Below are 21,790 nucleotides of genomic sequence, written 5' to 3' on the forward strand. Positions count from 1 at the left end.
TTTGGAAGTTACCCAGCATCATCCCACCATATTCTATTGGTCAAAGCAAATCACAGGACCAGCTCAGATTCAAGAGGAGGGGAAATAGACACCCCTGCTTACCGGAAGCAATGACAAAGAATTTTCATCTTTAATGTACCACAATTCCTGCTGGGAGAGAACTTCCATTTTGACTAGTCATTGATAAAAACAAAATACTCTGGGGGCTGGCCCCTTGGCCGAGTGGTTAAGTTCGCACGCTCCGCTGCAGGCGGCCCAGTGTTTCGTTGGTTCGAATCCTGGGTGCGGACACGGCACTGCTCATTAAGCCACGCTGAGGCAGCGTCCCACATGCCACAACTAGAAGGACCCACAACGAAGAATATACAGCTATGTACCAGGGGGCTTTGGGGAGGAAAAAAAAACAAAAAAAAAAACAAAATACTCTGCTTACATTTATGATATATTTGATGACTGGGAGAATTTTCCACAGATAACTTCTGGCCCCATGCATTTTTAACCTTGCTTTTCCTCCATCTCCCCTCAAACTTCTGGGTGCTGGATACAGTAGAATAAGTTCCTATTTCAGTACTTCTGGCCCCGCACTTCAGCAGAGTGTGGGACAAGGATATTTCTAGAAGTTATTCCTCTACTGGATGAGTCAACAATAACTGGAACAGCTTCAAATCACATAAATATATCCCACTAAACCCAAGCCAAATGCATCCTCAGTTCAATTTTCCCTTGACTGAATCCCAAAAATGCCTGCAGCCTCCTTAAGCTGTCTAACACACAGGGAATCGCAAGGGAGGAGAAACTGGAGTGGAAAGAATCAGTAACCAACTGCAGTTAAAAGGTATTTTAACCTTTGTGTATTTAAAGAAAGGCAACAATCTTGTGCGTGTATGAATGGGATCCCTCAAGTTCCCTGAAAGGGGCCCATGCATGTGAGGGGCTCTAAGCTCAAGTTTTACGGTAAATCTGCTCCTACACAAGATTCAGATTCATACATTTGCCCTCCTTCTAGATGCCTCTCCTGAGCCAACCTCTAGTCCCACCGCTGCAGCAAGTCCCAAACTGACAGAATTACCTTCTGTCCTTGTACTGAGTGGCCTTATATGGTCCTTACTTGACTCGAATGTCCCACCTTCTCTTGTGTTACCCAAGCTAGAATCATGACAGTATTCTTTATTTCCTCCAGTCCTCCAGCTTTTGATCAATCTCAAGTCCAATCAATTCGGCTTCCTCAGTCTCTCTCAAAATCTATTCCCTTCTCTCCGTCCCTGGATACACTGCTCTAGTTGAGTCCCTCATCTCTTCCTGCCCAAATAATTACACTAACTTTCTAATTAAGTCGTCTTCTTTCCAGTCTTGTGTCCCTCAAATCCATCCACCCCACAGCTGCGAAATGTGGATGTGTGTGTGTGTTTATCTATATTTTGCTGGGAAAGATGCACCCTGAAATAACAGCTGTTGCCAATCTTCCTCTTTTTTTCCCCTCCCCAAAGCCCCACTACATAGTTGTATATTCTAGTGGTAAGTTCTTCTAGTTCTTTTATGTGAGCCACTGGCACAGCATGGCTATCGATAGATGAGTGGAATGATTCCACGCCCAGGAACTGAACTTGGGCCACTGGAGGGGAGCACGCCAAACTTTAACCACTAGGCTGTCAGGGCTTGCTTGCCAAATGAATGATTTAAAACTCAAACATGACTATTTCCAAGCTCTAGTCCTTCAGTCCATTGGTACGGTTCAGTGCACTTCATGTTACACGCACAACTCTCCCTCCTGGCCTTGCCGCTGCCTATTTCTGCAGCCACAATTCTCCAAGTGTGGCCTGGGCACCCCTCGGGGTCCCCCAAATCATAACAATTTTCATAATAATACTATGATGTTATTCGCCTTTGTCACTGATCTTCTTTCATGAGTGTACGGTGGAGTTTTCCAGCTGCTATTTGACATGTGGTTGCAAGAGATGGATGCAGAGGCAGATATGAGAATTCAGCTCGCTCCTGTTATGCCAGACATTAAAAAGTTTTGCAAACGTGTAAAACAAGGCCACACTGCTCACTCACCTGTGCTTGGAAAATTTAGGTTTGGTAGGTTTTTTTAAGTAAAATATAGCTTAAGGTAACATGAAATTACATACATTAACAACTATGTTGAAAATTTCTCCGTTTTGATTCCTAATACGGTAAACGTCAGTAAATAAAATCCACATGAGCAAAAGCTTTTCGGAGGTCCTCAATAATTTTAAGAATGTGAAGTTCTGAGATCAAGACACCCAAGAACCACTGTTGAACAGTACCATCTCCTGGCAAGCCCTGCATGTTGTGCTAAGTTATAGCCAGCCGACACTGAACTTACCGTCATGGGTCCCCACCCATGCTGCATATGCACCATGTTTTCTCTTATCTAATTCCTTTCCTCTACCTGGAATGCCCTTTCTTGGCCTTTCCTTTGCCATCCTCCACCAGGAAGCCTTTTCTAACTGCTCTCTTCCCAGGATCCTGTAGATGACCCTCCTCTGGTCTCACACTGCACTCACCACATGGCACAATACCTGTCTGTTAGTGGGTCTGACTCCCCCGCTAGACTGTGGGATCCTCATATGAGAACGTGTCAGCATCGCCTTTGTGACCCCACTGCTGACACAGTGCCTCTCGTGGAATAAATATTCAATAAATCTTTGCTGAACAAATGTTCTTCTGTTGTCACAATCCAAACATAGTGTTCTTTTCATGATGTAAAATTATGCCTGATGTAATATATTTGGTTACTTATAGTCTTAAGATAAAATCTCTGGGTTTCACCCCACCCCCTCCAATGTTTTTTTTTTTCTATTAATGCGTTAAAAACCTCATTTGGTCAACTAATAAAATCCTGGAGCCTACAATAGAGTATTTTTTTAATTCAAGGCAATCACCAGCAGAGGGCGCTCTTGACAGTAGAAGGCATTCAGCTAGTCACATTGTTGCTTGTGTTCTGCCAGGAATTTGAAAAAGAAAAGATTTCCCAGTAGCTTTCTGTTACTTTTTATAAAGGGTAAACAAAAAGCCATGCAATATTGCATCACAGAATAAATTATATTGGGTATTGTTTAAATACAGAGACTTCAAAATCCTCATAAATACCTAAGAGAAAATGACTGAACTCGCAAAACAAGGCAAAACAAAACAAAAAAGGATTCACATCCCTCCCTTGTTAAAGGATGACTCACCCCTCTGTCAGCCAGAGTGTTTTGTCCTTTTTATTTACTTTTTTTTTACATGTTTTTATTCAAGGTAGATATTTGCCGTCCATTTGGAAAAAGTCTGACAGAGAAATGGTGTCCTGCATTTTTGGAGGACCATTCAGTGTGGCAGGAAATATAGGACTTTTGTCTTTTATTTGCCTGCTGGCAAACCCCACGCATCCAGTGCCGGGTGGAACCTTAGTGTGAAGAAACTGCCTTTGAAAACAATAAGTCAGGCAGAGCAGGTGGCCTTCAAAAGGTAAAGCACATTTTCAATTCAAATAACCTTCAGTGTGACATTTGCAGGATTGCCTTACTTTTAAAAATAGATGTAATATGTTCCATGGTTAAGGGGAAAATGCTTGACGCTCAGTTCACATGGAACAGAATTTAGGAAACCACAATTTCAGTTCCAGCTCTGCCAGCAAATATCTCAGTAAATTTTGGTAAGTTTTCATTGGTGCCTTGGTTTCCCCATTTTAAAAGTTATGTTTATCTAAACTTCTTCCTTACTCTACAAAAATACTTGAAGCAGCTTATAATTAAACGAAAACATACAATGAAATAGTGACAGAGAAATAGGAGCTCATAGCCAAGGAAAAGAACAAAAATATGCCAACTAGAAAAAGCAGTTGTTAATCACAACTAGTTTGGCTCTGAGCACCCTGGTAGTTGAAGGAAAAGTGAAAAACATGACCGGTCATTCAGCCTTTCTGTCAGCCTTTCTGAGGCATTCCAGTTTCTCCAGCGTGATGGTCTTTCCCCAGCACTGAATTCTAGAAGAAAATCCTTACATGTGACTTAATGGATAATGTCCTCAATTATTTTAAAACAAATACAACAGGAACTCCCACACAACTATTCATTTAGTGAATCTCAGTGAAAACTGAGGACACGATTCTAGAACTCAGAGTATTCCTATGTTAAATCAATGGAAGCAATGTCACCGAAACAGGTCTGTTTTGCCCGCCGCAAGATTACGCTAGCACCAAGACGATGAGTTTGCAAAGAGAAAGAACTTAATCACAGGGCAGCCAAGCAAGGAGGTGGGAGACTCAGTCTCAGATCTCCCGCTCTGAAAATGGGAACTCAGGGATACCGATGGAGCAGAGGAGCAACGTGGTCTGAATGTAGGAATAGATGATTGGAGTTAAGGAGAAGTAAGGTAATTGATAATCTGCCCAAGTGAAGTCAAGCTTCATGGTTCTTCACAAGACTCTTGTTCACAAATGGCATTCCCGGGACCTGAGGGTGGAGTTTTTAACCTCTTGATGTCAAAAAGTTCGCTTATCGGGCACCTGCGCAGGCCCAGTTAATGGATTGGTAGTCTCAACCAGTCTGAACTGGACAAGGGGGATCCTAATTCCTAAACCATAGCTCAAACATCCATTACCGTGGTGACGCAGGCACCAGAGAGATGTTATCTATGGGAGCCTAGTGGGAGTCGCATAATATATTGCCTAAGCGGCACAGTTCACAATGGGTAGAACAACCAAACGCTATAATTAGTAATTGCAAAAAAAAAAGAAAATTTAGTTACTTGCTACGTAGTCATTAATGGCTAACTGTTACTGGTTTCAGTAATAGTACTTGCCCTACTGCCTGCCTCCAAGGACTGTTTTAACAATTAAGCTATAGAAGGGCATTGCAAAAAGTTATGAGTTACACAAATGTTAGATATTATTAAATCCCTCTTGGCATATTGATAATAAGATGATCAGCTTCCTGTTCTTTTATTGGTGCCAAGGGGAAAAAACCAGGGGACATTATAGGTACACGGAAAAATCAGGAAAGATTACAGAAGACACTGTTAACTCGTTACCTCTGGGGAACGGGAATAAGGGTCCTAGGGGAAGAAAGATCTTTTTTTCTACTTTGCTTTCCTCTGAAGAATTTGAATTTTTTATAATGACTATGTGTTATTTAATATTTAAGGAACAGAAAAGAGAATATGATTTATTCATAAATAATACTTATCCAGGGTCTGCAAAATGACTCCAATATCCATTTTAATTTTCTTTTAGTTGCGATTTACTTCATCTCCTTGCAAGTCATTTCTTGCAAGAAACAAACACTCACTCAAGCTAGCTCAAGAGAGGGGTTCAGTGTAAGGATCTAACCAGAAATCTCCTGGACAACCAAGATGAAAAGATGAAGGAAAGCCTGCTCTCCGGGAGCTTGCTATAGAAAATTCAAGAACCCAGGCTTCTTCCTCTGTGTCTCCATGTATTTAATTTCTGCTTCTTTCTTCTTATCTTCTGAAATACTCAACTTCTATCAGCAGATAGGCTTTCTTGCTTGCTTTACGAATCCATCAGAACTTTGTATGATGAAAAATGACCACCAATTCTGGGTAGGGTTAAAGCATCCACATGTACTGACTTTCCAAGATATCTACGTCTCTTAAGGCAGCACTTCTCAGACATTCATCTGCATGTGAATCACCTAGGAAATTGTGAGACTGCAGGTTCCAGTTCAGTGGGTCTATGGAGGTCCCTAGAATCCCAGGTGATCCCCTGATGCTGCAGGGTATCACACTTTGAATGGCAAGGCCTTACTGCACATTTTTGAAAGAGAGCATCTGATTGGTGGCTAGCCTGTCAATGAATTGGGTTGGACGCCATCATCTGTGGCCTGGTGTAACTGTATGATATACAAATGTGGATGTAAATAATCCATAATCAATATAAATTAAAATTGGAGTGAGTTTATTATAAGCCAGATCTGAGGACTAGCCTGGGGCCTTCCTTCTCCAAGGAAGGAAGGGCACCAAAGAAGTAGGGTACACAGAGTGTTTATACCTAGTCTTGGAACAAAGAGCATACATCACATATGATAGGAATGTCCCTTTTACAATTGTCACGAGATACTTAGCTGGCACTGTAGATCAGTGGTCAGCAGGTCAGTGGTCACAAGGTGAGCACAGCAGGTTGGTAGTTAATCCTTAGTTTCCAGGAAGAGATGCTAATCCTTAAAGAAATGCCGATGAGGGGAGAAGTTACATCCTATCTTTAAGGGCATCATTCTTGTCTTTGGGACATGGTAAATATTTAAAGCAGTGTATCATGCATGCTTAACAGGCTATGTCAGGCCCTTTTGGAAAAACAAAGTCAGGTCAAGTTAGTTTTAATCCAAATGGCTTCCTCATGTACTCCAGTGTATCCTGTTGCTTGTCATTTGTTCATTGCCACATAGCAGGAGCTATGGAGGGGAGTAGAGTCTCTGAGAAAGAGAGGAATGGGAAAACATGTACCTCAAAACATAGAGCAGACATTCTGCTCTTGTCTGCATCCAAAGTTGCCACAAACATCATTCACCTACATACAGCAGAAACTCTCTCTCCTTGTTCCTAGTACTCAACAACCTAAAGTCAAGTCCAAGGGTGACTCTGGTTTCCTCAGAGCCCACAGCCTCCAAATCATGTACATTCTTCCTTCAGGTTTGTGCTATCTATTCCAGGTGTGGTTTCTCACCATTTTGAGCTGATGGAGTAATTAGCGGTTCTCAAACTTGAGATTCTGATTCAGTGAATCCAGTGTGGGGCCTGGGCTTTGGGGTTTTGAACAAGCTTCATGAGTCATTTGGATGCATCAATGCACTCCAGTGTGAGAACCACTAAACTGAAAAAAAAATTCCTTTGCCGTGGAGTGGAGATGAGGGGAGTGCAGAATGGGGTTCCTTATGTTAAAATGCATCTGTAACCACATGTTACATCAGTGGTTTTCAAATATTACCATGTATTAGAATCCTCTGGAAGGCTTGTTAAAACAGAGACTGCTGGCCCCACCCCCCAAATTTCTGACTCAGTAGGTCTGAGACTGAGCCCAATAATTTATATTTTTACAGGGTCCCAGGTTACACTGTTGCTGCTGGTGCTGAACACATCCCGAGAGCCCCTGCACTACGTGGTACTGTTACTGATGTCACCCAACTCACAAACAGAACTGGTGGAAAGAATGCATGTGGGTATTTATGAAATAACTTAGAGTCATAAACATGTCCCACAGTAGGCAGTGAATTACTCAGAGAAATGGATAGAAGATGGTTTCCATTCTGGCCTTTGCTAATTTTTAAGGATCTAAGATAGAAAGACCAACTCTCAGATGCGTTACATTGTCTCTCCACACAAGGTGTAACAGTCAGGGTCCCCTCAGGAAAGAGACGGCATGCTTAAACTGGTTCATTTGAGAAGCATTTAACAAAGAGACTCTATGCAATGATGTGGGCAGAGTTTAAGGAAACCAACAAGAGATGGGGGAGTATTCTGGGTCTCATAGCAACAGGGAGCTGTTATCTTGTCTAGAGATGGTAACACAAAGGAAGGGAGTAATCCTCCATACTAAGCAATGATAACTATGTGAAGAAAGCATAGCATCAGCTGTGCCCTTTGGTAGATCATCAGAGAAGGAACCAGGGAAATAAATTCCCCAAACTTCACTCTCCTTCTGCCGTACATTCTCCTGCTTGTGCCTTCCGTGTTCTGAACTGGAAGGAAGGGAACCCATTCAGGTAGTCCATATTAATCAGACTCAATGGGTTCATAGCAGGATGGAGAAGGGGAAAGAATGGATCTGGAAATAGAAGACCCCCAGCACACAGGGTCTTAGGATGAACCCCACATCTATTGCTTTTGTAGCCTGGGGTTAGCAGCACAGTTGACAAGGGGAAGCAGATGTTTTCATGTCCATTTCACACAGGCAGATTTGAGCTCTTTATGCTCTCTGAAGTAATTACACTTAAAAAAGTCATAGAAGTGATGTTTAATTTAGGATGACAGCAGAAATAATAGGTGTAGCTATTTTACAATATCTAGGTCTAGTGGTTATCCTGGCTCAAAATTTGTAAGCACAATAACTAAAAATAAACTACCAGCCTTTCCTTTTAAGTATGAGTTTTAGGATCAAATGACTTTTCCGGCCTACGTTGGAGGAAACTTTGGCTTATGGTAGGTAAAAAAAAAGGACCTCATCCCTCCGCAGCTAGCCCCGGCCCGTCGGCGCGCTTCCCGCAGCCGCCAGCCACCCGCACCGAGCATGAGGGAGATCGTGCACATCCAGGCCGGCCAGTGCGGCAACCAGATCGGGGCCAAGTTCTGGGAGGTCATCAGCGATAAGCACGGCATAGACCCCAGTGGCAACTATGTGGGGGACTCGGACCTGCAGCTGGAGCGCATCAGCGTCTACTACAACGAGGCCTCTTCTCACAAGTATGTGCCCCGGGCCATCCTGGTGGACCTGGAGCCTGGAACCATGGACAGCGTCCGGTCTGGGGCCTTTGGGCACCTCTTCAGACCTGACAACTTCATCTTCGGTCAGAGTGGGGCCGGCAACAACTGGGCCAAGGGCCACTACACGGAGGGTGCCGAGCTGGTGGACTCGGTCCTGGACATGGTGCGGAAGGAGTGTGAGAATTGCGACTGTCTGCAGGGCTTCCAGCTGACCCACTCTCTGGGCGGGGGCACGGGGTCCGGGATGGGCACACTGCTCATCAGCAAGGTGCGCGAGGAGTACCCTGACCGCATCATGAACACCTTCAGTGTGGTGCCCTCACCCAAGGTGTCGGACACAGTGGTGGAGCCCTACAACTCCACGCTGTCCATCCACCAGCTGGTGGAGAACACGGACGAGACCTACTGCATCGACAACGAGGCCCTCTACGACATCTGCTTCCGCACGCTCAAGCTGGCCACGCCCATCTACGGGGACCTCAACCACCTGGTGTCGGCCACCATGTGCGGTGTCACCACTTCCCTCCGCTTCCCCGGCCAGCTCAACGCCGACCTCCGCAAGCTGGCCGTGAACATGGTGCCCTTCCCCCGCCTGCACTTCTTCATGCTCGGCTTCGCCCCACTCACCGCCCGGGGCAGCCAGCAGTACCGGGCCCTGACGGTGCCTGAGCTCACCCAGCAGATGTTTGATGCCAAGAACATGATGGCTGCCTGCGACCCCCGCCATGGCCACTACCTGACCGTGGCTACCGTCTTCCGCGGCCGCATGTCCATGAAGGAGGTGGATGAGCAGATGCTGGCCATCCAGAGCAAGAACAGCAGCTACTTCGTGGAGTGGATCCCCAACAACGTGAAGGTGGCCGTGTGCGACATCCCGCCCCGTGAGCTCAAGATGTCCTCCACCTTCATCGGCAACAGCACGGCCATCCAGGAGCTGTTCAAGCGCATCTCGGAGCAGTTCACGGCCATGTTCCGGCGCAAGGCCTTCCTGCACTGGTACACGGGCCCGGGCATGGACGAGATGGAGTTCTCTGAGGCCAAGAGCAACATGAACGACCTGGTGTCCGAGTACCAGCAGTACCAGGACGCCACGGCTGAGGAGGAGGGCGAGATGTACGAAGATGACGAGGAGGAATCCGAGGCCCAGAGCCCCAGGTGAAGCAGCTGGAGGGGTGTGGCCAGGGCCAAGAGGTCTGGCCCCCAGAGCCATGTAGCCACTGACACCGCCCCCCGCCTTGCCCCCACCAGCTCCAGTCACATCAGTCTGGGCTCCCGAGTGTTTGTTCTCTGGTGGTTAGGGCATCCCCACCCCACGTGAGTCTTCCTATCATAGGTCATCTCTGTTTTTGTGTCTCTCATTTGTCTCTCTGCTTTATCATCCATTCCAGGCCTGATGTTTTGTGGTTTGTTTTGTTTTTATACACGTTTGTGTTTATATTTTGGGGGGATACTTAATAAATTTATTGCTGTCAGATAAAAAAAAAAAGGACCTCATAATAATTTCAACAGTTACAGGGATGAAGACTTCACATAAACTGTCATTGTTTTGGTTAGTCAGAAAAGAGAACTGTGCTTCCTGTGAGGACTGTCCAGGAAGAGAAGGGACAAAAAGATGATACATTCAGAAAAACAAGGGATCTCAAAAATACCCGCTTCCACCATAGTCTGTCATTCATACATCCATTCATTTATTTAATAAATGTTGTTGCATCTCTCCTAAATGCCTGGGACAGTGCCAGTCCCTGGGGATCAACAGGGAACAAGGCACCCTCCAGGCCCTCAAGGAGCTTTCAATCCTGTGAAGGAAATGAACAAGTTAATGATATTGATCTAATTATGAAAATAACTAAAAGTGTTTATAATAATCCATGGTTTACCAAAGCATTTTTTTACACACGTTATCTTATTTAATCCTCACTCAACTTGGGAAGTAATTTGTGTTGTCCTGCTTTTACTACCTGATGCTTTTAATCAAGACTCTGAGAAGGTGGGTACTGATTCATGACTGGCAGAGATGGAAATGAAACCCAAGTTGTAGGACATACACCTCTCTGCTGGGCTCTTTAATTGCCATCTTTGTTTAAAACCCAAAAATGCCCAGAAGGGTAAAATATCAAGTCATTGATTCCAAAATATAAATCAGCTTTAACCGGGACAAGAATAGAACACCTTGAGAGAACACAGAAAAAGAAGGAGGCACATAATGGAAGTTGGCCTGGAAAAGAAGAAAATAGTGTAAAAATAGAAGATGAAGGTCACCAGGAGGGAAGGTATTTCCCTGGTTCCTCCTCTGATGGTGTACCAAAGGACGTAGTTGACGCTAGGCTTTCTTCGCATAATTATCCACTCTTAGAATGTGGGAGTCTCCCTTCCTTTGTGTTACCAGCTCCAGACAAAATAAAAGCTCCCTGTTGCAACGAGCCCCAGAGTACCTTCATCACTTCACTTAGGTCTGGACCTGTTGCCTACATGGGTTCTGTGACTGCTACCCCACAATTCATTTCCAGGGTTGAGTTTATAGCCACGTCAGTTATAATTAAGTCTGGATTATTTGTTCCAGTTTTTCTGAGAGGGTGTGGGATACCAGGATAATGTGATAAACAACGTTCTATCTGCCCTCGTGGTCAGCATTTGTTCTTTTCGCTGGGGCTGTAATGAATTTGTACCCCAGAGAGCACATGAAGTTCTATGTAGCCAAATTAAAGTGCCTTGTAAGTAGTCCCAACACCGTGTTTTTGTCAGTCTCCAAATTGGCGTGACCTAATAGGGAATGAATGCTGTAAACAAGAGGGAACACTTTATTGTCCATCAATGAAGACATGTCCTATTTTCTCCTTGGCTTGCCTTACCAAGTTTGGTACCCCAGAGACTGACTCAAAATCAAAGTACATAATAGAGGAACATGGAGCATACAAAGTATTAGTGTCGTAGTCTGGTGTGATTTTCAAGATTTTATTTAAAGTTGTGCATATACTTCAGTGATTTTAAAACAACACTCAGGATACCTTAAAAAACACTACATTCAAGCTACTCTGATTCATCTTCCATCTACAAACTATTTTCTATGTTACCTAAATAATTATTTTTTGGAACAATGCTATATAAATGCTGAAGGAAAGGCTAATGATAATAGATATGATGTATTGAATGCTCATGTATGTGACAAGCATATCGCACGCATTTTTGCCTAACAATCTGCAATTTTTTCTGCTTTGTAAGTGAGGACATTGAGAGGTTTATTAATTTACCCAACATCTTATAGCTAGAAAATGGGTGAGATGGGAGATTTGAATCCAGGTCAGTTTAACTCCAAACTCTGTGCTCTTTCACTAGATCAGTCTAACCCGAAGGAGGTGAGTTTTCTAAACCCAAGCTCCAAATTTTAACAGCTGAATTGATTGTTTGGGGCAGTGAGGAAGATCCTGTTAAAACAACTTATGGTGATTAATTTTATGTGTCAACTTGACCAGGCCACAGGGTGCCCAGATACTTGGTCAAACATAATTCTGGGTGTGTCTGTGACACTGTTTCTGGACGAGATTAGCATTTGAATTGGCGGATTGAGTAAAGCAGATGGCCCTCCCTAATGTGGGTGGGCTTCATCCAATCAATTGAAGACCTGAATAGAACAAAAAGGCTGACCCTCCTGTGAATAAGAAGGAATTTCCTCTCTGTCTGACTGTCTTCAAGTTGGGACATTGGTCTTCTCTGCCTTTGAACTTGGACTTGGACTGGAACTTACTCCATGGGATCTCCTGGGTCTTCAGCTTGCCAACTACAGATCTTGGGAGTCCTCAGCCTCCATAACCACATGAGCCAATTCCTTATAATAAATCTATATATAATCTCCTATTGGTTTTGTTTCTCTGGAGAACTCAGACTAATAATGCAACTCTTCTCATCAAGTATTCTGAGATCAGCCAATTAGCCAGCTGTTAGATAAGTTTCCTCTGGTCCTTCTCCAAGTACACTCATCACTGGTAATACTCTGGAAATTCCCTACCACAGTTCCTTGTCAGCAAAATTCATACCCACTTACCCTTGGTGTTATTGAGAATCTCAGGAGATAAAAAGTGGCTCATCATCCAAAAAGAGCTGAAGACTTCTATTTTGTTCTAATTAAAAAAATTTAAACAAAAAATTTATTTTTTAAAAGAGCAAGTTCTTTGGTTCAAAATACAAATTTATTTTTATATTTTTAGTTTGCATATTCAGTTCAATATTTCTTATGCACCGCCTAAATTACTTCAGGTATATCTCTAGCCACATGAAACTCAGGTCAGAGAAGGGGACATCAAAAAGTTGAAATGTATGAAAACTGAAATGCATAATTCACCCAATTTCGATGACCACATTTTGAATTAGATAATATAATCAACTATGCCATACCTAAGAGGGTTTTTACACCAGTCTCCTTGATTGTATTGAGGAGTCTGTGAAACAAACCAGTTGAATATGATGTTGCCTTGGGCAGGAGCATCCTGACCTGGGGAAAGGTTGGCTGCATATCTGCCACCAAAGGACTCTGGACCCGGCTCTCTGATCTATTTGACATTCAGGGAATTTTCTATGAGTGCCCTATCTCTGTGGCCTGTAGGAATTAATTTGTCCGCAAAGGAGAGCAAATGCATTTCCAGTATATTAATGAGATTAGACTCAAGGACAACTGAACAAGAATCCTATTTTTGAAACCTCAAAAAAATTTTCATGAATGAAATGCAAGGAGAATCTGCAAGTCACTCGCTACATTCAAATATCCTGACAAAGGGAGGTGTTTTGTGTATCATGACATGTGCCCCCAAGCTTGTTTTGTAAATATATATTAAAAATGTGTATTTATTTGTCTGCTACGTCATTGATTCATTCATCCATTCAATACACATCATTAAGCATCTTCCATTTTTGAGCCATTATGCTGGGTACTATAAGAGGTTTTAAGATAAATAATAGAAGTATAGGGGTAAGACAAATACCAAAATAACTGAAAGGCAATACAGTGTTATAAGTGCTGAGTGAGAGGAAAAACAAAGGATTATCAGGATTCAGAGGAGTACTAAGTTAAACAGAGTACTACATGAAGTAAATTAGGAAATACTTCATGAAGGAGGAAGGATGTAATTTTAGCTTTGAAGAATGGCAAGCACTTCTGACAAAGGGCCACCACGAGCACATGTATGGATGTGGGAAAGCTCACTGATCAGCACAGTTCCATTGATGGGAATAGTATGGGAGATTGGAAGGGGATGATGGACCCAGCTCAGATAAAGGAGAAACCAGAGAAGCATATGGGGATTAAAGGTTGAACTCAACCGGGAAGCCATCGCCCACGGCTTTGTGGCCAGTGTGATGTGGTGGAGCAGGCACTGATGCGTCTGTGAGTCAGAAGACGTCTGCTCCTCTGGTCTCCTCCTTGTCTCGTGGGGGCTCCTTTCACATCTTTGGGCCTCAGCGTCCATATGTGCAGAAGGGGAGTTGACTTCCCAGAGTCATCGTGAGGATTAGATAAAGCAGATGATTGCTGCTTTCTAGTGTAGATTGGGAGATCAGTTAGTTAGAGCCTTGCTATTCAACATCAGAGAGCTCAGAACACTGATTTCTAATGTAAAATATCCTTCAAAATTCTCTTTAAACTATATTGCTCGACCTACAGAAACATAAAGCAAAAACAATTTAATCATACATCATAGCAATGACCATCATAAAAATTACTTGCCTTTTTTACAACCCTTTTGATATGGATGCTATTATCACCCTCAATTCAGAGGAAACTGAAAATTAGAGTGGGTAAGTCAGTCACCTACAGTCACGGACTAGAAGATGGCAGAGCTGGGGGGCTGGCCTGGTGGCACAGCAGTTAAGTTCGCATGCTCCACTTTGGCAGCCAAGGGTTCGCCAGTTTGGATCCGGGCGTGGACCTATGCACCACTTATCAAGCCACTCTGTGGCAGTGTCGCACATGTAAAATAGAGGAAGATGGGCACAGATGTTAGCTCAGGGATAATCTTCCTCAAAAAAAAAAAAGAGAAGATGGCAGAGCTGGGTCTATGAACTTCAGCAATCAGACATGAGCCCACACACTTAACACCAGGCTATAATGCTTTCAGATAAAGCAGGAAAGACACGACTTTGCACAAGCCTTTAATAAAAAAAAAAATACATACCTTCAGTGTCTGTTATCCAAGAGTATTAACCCAAAGAGATATAATTTTCAATTCTCTCTTTTATTAAAAACAAGTACACGAAAAAGAAAATATTTAATGTTAATATTATAATTCAATGAATTGAAATTAAACAAGATACTGCTTTTAGTTAACATTTTAGTAGATGCTTCAAAAATTATTTGCATTTTTTTCTGATAAGAAATTAAGACAGGTTTGTCATAGAAAATTGAAAAAATATTGAAAACTATAAAGAAGACAATAAAAACAACCCATGATCCCATTACTAACATTTTATTAAATGTCTTTCCAGTCATTTTTTTGTTAAAAGATAATATTTTTAGGCTTTTCTGTCCCTAGTGAAATGTGCTACATTATTAAGAATTAAAAATATTTGCATTTGAGGGGCTGGCCCCGTGGCCGAGTGGTTAAGTTCGCGCGATCCGCTGCAGGTGGTCCAGTGTTTTGTTGGTTCGAATCCTGGGTGTGGACATGGCACTGCTCATCAAACCACGCTGAGGCAGCGTCCCACATGCCACAACTAGAAGGACCCACAACGAAGAATATACAACTATGTACCAGGGGCCTTTGGGGAGAAAAAGTGGGAAAAAAAGAAATCTTTAAAAAAAAAATTCACATTTGAACATATAGATTCCTCAGCCACAGAATTTTTACTCACTGCTAGTTTTTTTCCTGTATTATATATATAATATAATATGTATAATAATATATAAATTATGTATGTATGATTTACATACAAAATCCACAAATTAACCGTACAGTTCAGTTAAGTTTTACATATGCCCATGTAACCACCACCCAGATCAAAATACAGAACATTTCCAACAGCCTAGAAGCCCGCTCATATCACCTCCCGGTCAACACTGCCCTCCCCTCAGGATAACTATTGTTCTCATCTCCATCACCATTGATTAGTTTCGTCTGTTTTTGAACTTCATATAAATCATACAATATATATTCTTGGTGTCTGACTTCTTTACCACATTGGTACATGTCTCAGGAGTTTGTTCATTTTCATTACCATGTAGCATTCGATCGTATGAGTATAATACAATTTGTTCATCCATTCTACTATACTGTTTTCAGTTTGAGGCTATTATTAATAAAGAAGGTATGAAAACGCTTATCCCTGTCTCTTTTTGGTGGATATAGCACTTATTTCTGTTGAGCTTATGCTCAAAAGTAGAAGTGCTGGGTCACATTGTATATATGTGTTCAGCTTTAGTAGATACTGTCAAGCAGTATTCTAAAGTGGCTACACAGCTTATACTTTTTTTTTTTTTATTTGCTGAGGAAGGTTCTCCCTGAGCTAACATCCTTTTCAAATCTTTCTCCATTTTGTTTGTGGGCTGCCACCACAGCATGGCCACCAACCAGTGGTGTAGGTTTGTGCCCAGGAACCGAACCTGGCCTACTGAAGTGGAGAGCGCCGAACTCAACTACTAGGCCACTGGGGCTGGCCCCTGAAATTTATACTCTTCTCGACAATTTATGAGAGTCCCAGTTGCCCCACATCTTCACCAACAGAAGCACTCTCTGTCTTTCATTTTAGCCATCTGGCACAGTGTCTCACTGAGATTTTAATTTGCATTTCCTTGATGGCTAATGATGATGAGCACCTTTTCATATGTCTGTTGGTTAGTTGGACACCCTCTTTAGTGAAATGCCTTAGTTAAAGTGAAAAGACTTTAGTTAAAGTCTTGCTCATTTTAAAAAATTAGGTTTTAAATCTGGGTGAAAGTCCTTTGTTGGATGTATGTGTGGTAAATGTCTTCTTCCAATCTTTCACTCTCTTAGTCATGCCTTTTGATTAAACTACTGGCTTTTTTTTTTTTTTTAAAGATTGGCACCATTGCCAATCTTCTTCACTTTTATTTTCCTTCTTCTCCCCAAAGCCCCCCAGAACATAGTTGTATATTCTAGTTGTGATCCTTCTGGCTGTGCTATGTGGGACGCTCCCTCAGCATGGCCTGATGGGCGGTGCCATGTCCTCATCTGGGATCTGAACTGGCAAAACCCTGGGCCACCAAAGTGGAGAGCACGAACTGAACCACTCAGCCACAGGGCTGGCCCCACTACTGGTTTTTTATGTGACAAAAAACTATTCTCTTTACTGATAGAAACAACAAATTCAATAAGTCATTACTTTTTAGGTTTTTTTGATATCAAATTAATGATAGTTTTTAATAAAATATATGTTTGCAGCATGCTTATAAGGAGAACAGCCTGAATGAAGTTTAAGAGACATTGATTTAGAGCACCAAATTAATGAAACTGATCTTATCAGGCAAAGTGAACATCTCTAAACTCCCAGACTGGGAACTGCCAAGCAAATGCTAGTCCTTTATATGACAGTAAATGTGATTCAGCCTAAATCCATTATGGCCAAACCAACAAAAGGAAAATTTTTTGTTTGTTTGTTTTCGCTTTGTTTTTTTCAATTATTTTATTGAGGTCGTATGATTTATAACATTGTGTAATTTCAGGTGTACATTATTGTTTATCAGTTTCTGTATCGACTGCTTCGTGCTCACCCCCAATAGTCTAATTTTTATCTATCACCATACATATGTGCCCCTTGACCCCTTTCTTCCACCCCCCAACCCGCTTCCCCTCTGGTAACCACTAATTTGTTCTCTTTATCCATGTGTTTGTTTATCTTCCACATATGAGTGAAATCATGCGTTGTTTGTCTTTCTCTGTCTGGCTTATTTCACTTCACATCAGACCCTTAAGGTCTATCCATATTGTTGCAAATGGGACAATTTTGTCTTTTTTATGACTGAGTAGTATTCCATTGTAAATATATCTCACATCTTCTTTATCCATTCGTCAGTTGGTGGGCATTTGGGTTGCTTCCACATCTTGGCTATTATGAATAATGCTGTCATGAACATGAGGGTGCATAAATCTCTTTGAACTGTGGATTGCAAGTTCTTTGGATAAACACTCAGTAATGGAATAGATGGATCATATTGTATTTCTATTTTTAATTTTTTGAGAAATCTCCATACTGTTTTCCATAGTGGCTGCACCAGTTTGTATTCCCACCAGCAGTGCATGAGGGTTCCCTTTTCTCCACATCCTCTCCAACATTTATTATTTTTTGTCTTGTTAAATTATAGCCATTCTGACAGGTATGAGGTGATATCTCATTTGTAGTTTTGATTGGCATTTCCCTAATAATTAGTGATGTTGAACATCTTTTCTTGTGCCTACTGCCCATCTGTATATAGTCTTTGGAAAAATGTCTATTCATATCCTCTGCCCATTTTTTGATTGGGTTGTTTGTTTTTTTGTTGTTAAGTTGTATGAGTTCTTCATATATTTTGGTAATTAACCCCTTGTTGGATATATGATTGCAAATGTTTTCTCCCAGTTGGTGGGTTGTCTTTTCATTTTGTTCATGGTTTCTTTTGCCTCACAGAAGCTCTTTAGTCTGATGAATTTCCATTTGTTTATTTTTTCTTTTGTTTCCCTTGCCCCAGTAGACATAGTATTTGAAAAGATTCTTCTAAGACCTATGTCAAAGAGTGTACTGCCTGTATATTCTTTTAGGAGTTTTATGGTTTCAAGTCTTACATTCAAGTCTTTGATCCATTTTGAATTAATTTTTGTGTGTAGTGTGAGATAATGGTCTACTTTCATGCTTTTGCATGTGACCGTCCAGTTTTCCCAACATCATTTATTGAAGAGATTTTCCTTTCTCCATTGTATGTTCCTGGCTCTTTTGTCAAAGATTAACTGTACATAGATGTGTGAGTTTAATTCTAGGCTTTCAATTCTATTTCATTGATCTGTGTGTCTGTTTTTGTACCAGTGTCATCTTGTTTTCATAGCTTTGTAGTATATTTTGAAGTCAGAGCTTGTGATGCCTCCAGCTTTGTTCTTTTTTCTCAGGATTGCTTTGGCTATTCAGGGTCTTTTGTTGCTCCATATAAATTGTAGGATTCTTTGTTCTATTTCTGTGAAGAATATAATTGAGATTCTGATTGGGACTGCATTGAATCTGTAGATTGCTGTAGGTAATGTGGACATTTTAGCTATGTTTATTCTTCCAATCCATGAGCATGGAATATCTTTCCATTTCTTTACGTCTTCTTTGATTTCTTTCAATAATGTCTTGTAGTTTTTGGTGTATAGATCTTTAACCTCTTTGGTTAAATTTATTCCTAGATAGTTTATTCTCTTTGTTGTAATTGTAAATCGGATTGTATGCTTGAGTTCTCTTTCTGTTAGTTTGTAATTAGTGTACAGAAATGCAACTGATTTTTGCAAGTTGATTTTGTACCCTGCACCTTTGCTGTAGTTGTTGACTATTTCTAATAGTTTTCTGGTGGACTCTTTAGGGTTTTCTATGTAGAGAATCATGTCATCTGCAAACAGTGTGAGTTTTACGTTTTCCTTTCCAATATGGATACCTTTTATTTCTTTTTCTTGCCTAACTGCTCTGGCCAAAACTTCCAAAACTATGTTGAATAGGAGTGGTGAGAATGGACACCCTTGTCTTGTTCCTGTTCTCAGAGGGATGGCTTTCAATTTTTCACCATTAAGTATGATGTTGGCTATAGGTTCGTCCTATATGGCCTTTATTATGTTGAGGTAATTTCCTTCTATATCCATTTTATTGAGAGTTTTTATCATAAGTGGGTGTTGGATCTTGTCAAATGCATTCTCTGCATCTATTGAGATGATGGTATGGTTTTTATTCCTCATTTTGTTAATGTGGTGCATCACATCGATCATTTTGCAGATATTGAACCATGTCTGCATCCCTGGTATAAATCCCGCTTGATCATGCTGTATGATCCATTTAATGTATTGCTTTATTTGGTTAGCCAATATTTTGTTGAGGATTTTTGCATCTATATTCATCAGCAAATTGGCCTGTAATTTTCCTTCTTTGTATTGTCCTTTCTGATTTTGGTATCAGGATAATGTTGGCCTTGTAGAATGAGTTAGGAAGAATTCCATCTTCTTCAAATTTTTGGAATCATTTGAGAAGGGTAGGTATTAAATCTTCTTTGAATGTTGGTAGAATTCTCCAGAGAAGCCATCTAGTCCTGGACTTTCATTTTTTGGGAAGTTTTTGATTGCTGTTTCAATCTCTTTTCTTGTGATTTGTCTAGTCAGATTCTCTATTTCTCCTTGATTCAGTTTTGGAAGGTTGTATGAGTCTAAGAATTTATCCATTTCTTCTAGGTTATCCAATTTGTTGGCATATAGTTTTTCATAGCATTGTCTTATAATCCTTTGTGTTTCTGTGGTATCCATTATAATTTCTCCTCTTTCATTTCTAATTTTGTTTGTTTGAGCCTTCTCTCTTTTTTTCTTAGTGAGCCCAGCTAGAGCAGGTGTTGCCATGCTTATATCAGACAAAGCAGATTTCAAGATAATAAAGACAATGAGAGATAAACAGAGGCAATGTATAATGATAAAAGGGACATTCACCAAGAGGGCATAACACTTATGAATAATATATATGTACCTAACACAGGAGCACCAAAGTATGTAAAGCAACTACTAAAAGACCTAAAGGGAGAGATTAACAGCAACCCAATAATAGAAAGGGACCTCAACACCCCACTTACATCAATGGATAGATCACCCAGACAGAAAGTCAACAAAGAAATAGTGGATTTAAATGAAACACTAGACCAGATGGACTTAATAGATATATATAGCCCACTCCATCCAAAAACAGCAGAATACACATTCTTCTCAAGTGCACATGAAACATTCTCAAAGATAGACTATATGTTGGGAAGCAAGGCAAGCCTCAATAAATTTAAGAAGATTGAAATCACATCAAACATCTTTTCTGACCACAATGCCATAACACTAGAAATCAACTCTAAGAAAAAAGCTGGGAAAGTTACAAATATTTGGAGACTAAACAATATGTTACTGAACAACCATTGGATCAATGAAGAAATCAAAGGAGAATTTAAAAAATATCCAGAGTCAAGGAAGATGAAAATACAACACGCCAACTCTTATGGGATGCAGCAAAGATATTCTGGGAGGGAAATTCATAGCAATACAGGCCCACTTCAACAAACAAGAAAAATCTCCAATAAGTAATCTTAACCTACACCCAACAGAACTAGAAAAAGAAGAACAAACGAAGCCCAAAATCAGAAGGAGAGAAATAATAAAAATTAGAGCAGAAATACATGAAATAGAGACTAAAAAAACAGTAGAAAGGATCAATGAAACTAAGAGCTGGTTTATCTAAGAGAAGATAAAGAAAGGAGAATTCTTAATTAGAAAAAGCAGTGGAAAGGAATACTTGGTTAGAAAAAGAGGCAATATCAGGGACCCCTTATCTGAGTTTTCATTACTCAAATTCCTTTAAGACATGGCTATACAGGAAGGGAATTTTGTCATTACTTCAAAATACTCACTGATGAACTGAATACTTGTAAAATTGTTCCCCTCTCAGATAACCTTCCCAGCTTGGCTTGACTGATTATGCCTGATCAACCAATCACAACTCTCTCTGTCTGCCTCTTACTGCTTGCAGGATATTGTAAACATCTGACAATACAAAGAAACTGGGTGGCAAAGTTGATGAGGATTTTAGGCTGGTTAATTTTAAAACTGCAGATGAGAAGCAGGCTCCGGGGAGTGGAATTTGCTTGCCCTTTGTTGGGAGGCATCTGCATTTGTGAGGGAACCTCCATCTGTGGAGATGCCTCCCTCTCTGTGCCAGGGGAAAGGGGGATGGCCTTGTCTCTGGAAACTCTTAATGGGGAAGGCAAGAACTTAAGTTGGTTACTGTCTGGCAACCTCATGTAACTGATTTAGGGCGGTGGCTTCTGGCCTTTACTTAATCCGATTTGATTCCTATCTAAAAGTTGTGGGACCACCCAATGGCCAGACCCCACCTGCACTGATACCATTTTAACTTTTTTGCATGTTTTTTCCTTTGTCTTGTAAAGAAATGGCTCACATACCTATGCCTTAAATTTAACCTTACTCTCCACCCATGTTTGCAGCAGTAGTAGCAGCATGATGGCACCAGCTCTGCCTGCCCATGGGTCCTGTCCGCATGTCAGCAGCAGCAGCAGCTCCCCATGCCGGCAGCAGTAGCGGGGGCAGCAGCAGCGGCTCCTCCTGCCCGTGAGCCCTGTCCCCACGCAGCAGCCTGACTGCCCATGGGTCCT

The 21,790-nt window shown here is 41.4% G+C and overlaps 1 long non-coding RNA gene and 1 pseudogene across 1 annotated transcript; one reads left to right on the forward strand and one right to left on the reverse strand.

Annotated features, from left to right (window-relative positions):
* The first annotated feature begins 8,142 nt into the window (after positions 1 to 8,142).
* On the forward strand, positions 8,143 to 9,736 carry LOC106847509 (tubulin beta-3 chain pseudogene; annotated as a pseudogene).
* A 364-nt stretch (positions 9,737 to 10,100) lies between these two features.
* On the reverse strand, positions 10,101 to 13,885 carry LOC123285974 (uncharacterized). Its single transcript, XR_006528091.2, has 3 exons — positions 13,753 to 13,885; positions 12,482 to 12,557; positions 10,101 to 10,238 (listed from the first exon to the last, which is right to left on the reverse strand). It is a non-coding gene; the product is annotated as an uncharacterized lncRNA (long non-coding RNA).
* Between the last annotated feature and the right edge of the window lie 7,905 nt (positions 13,886 to 21,790).

This window comes from Equus asinus, chromosome 5 (genome assembly GCF_041296235.1).
Source record: "Equus asinus isolate D_3611 breed Donkey chromosome 5, EquAss-T2T_v2, whole genome shotgun sequence".
Taxonomy (NCBI): Eukaryota; Metazoa; Chordata; class Mammalia; order Perissodactyla; family Equidae; genus Equus; species Equus asinus.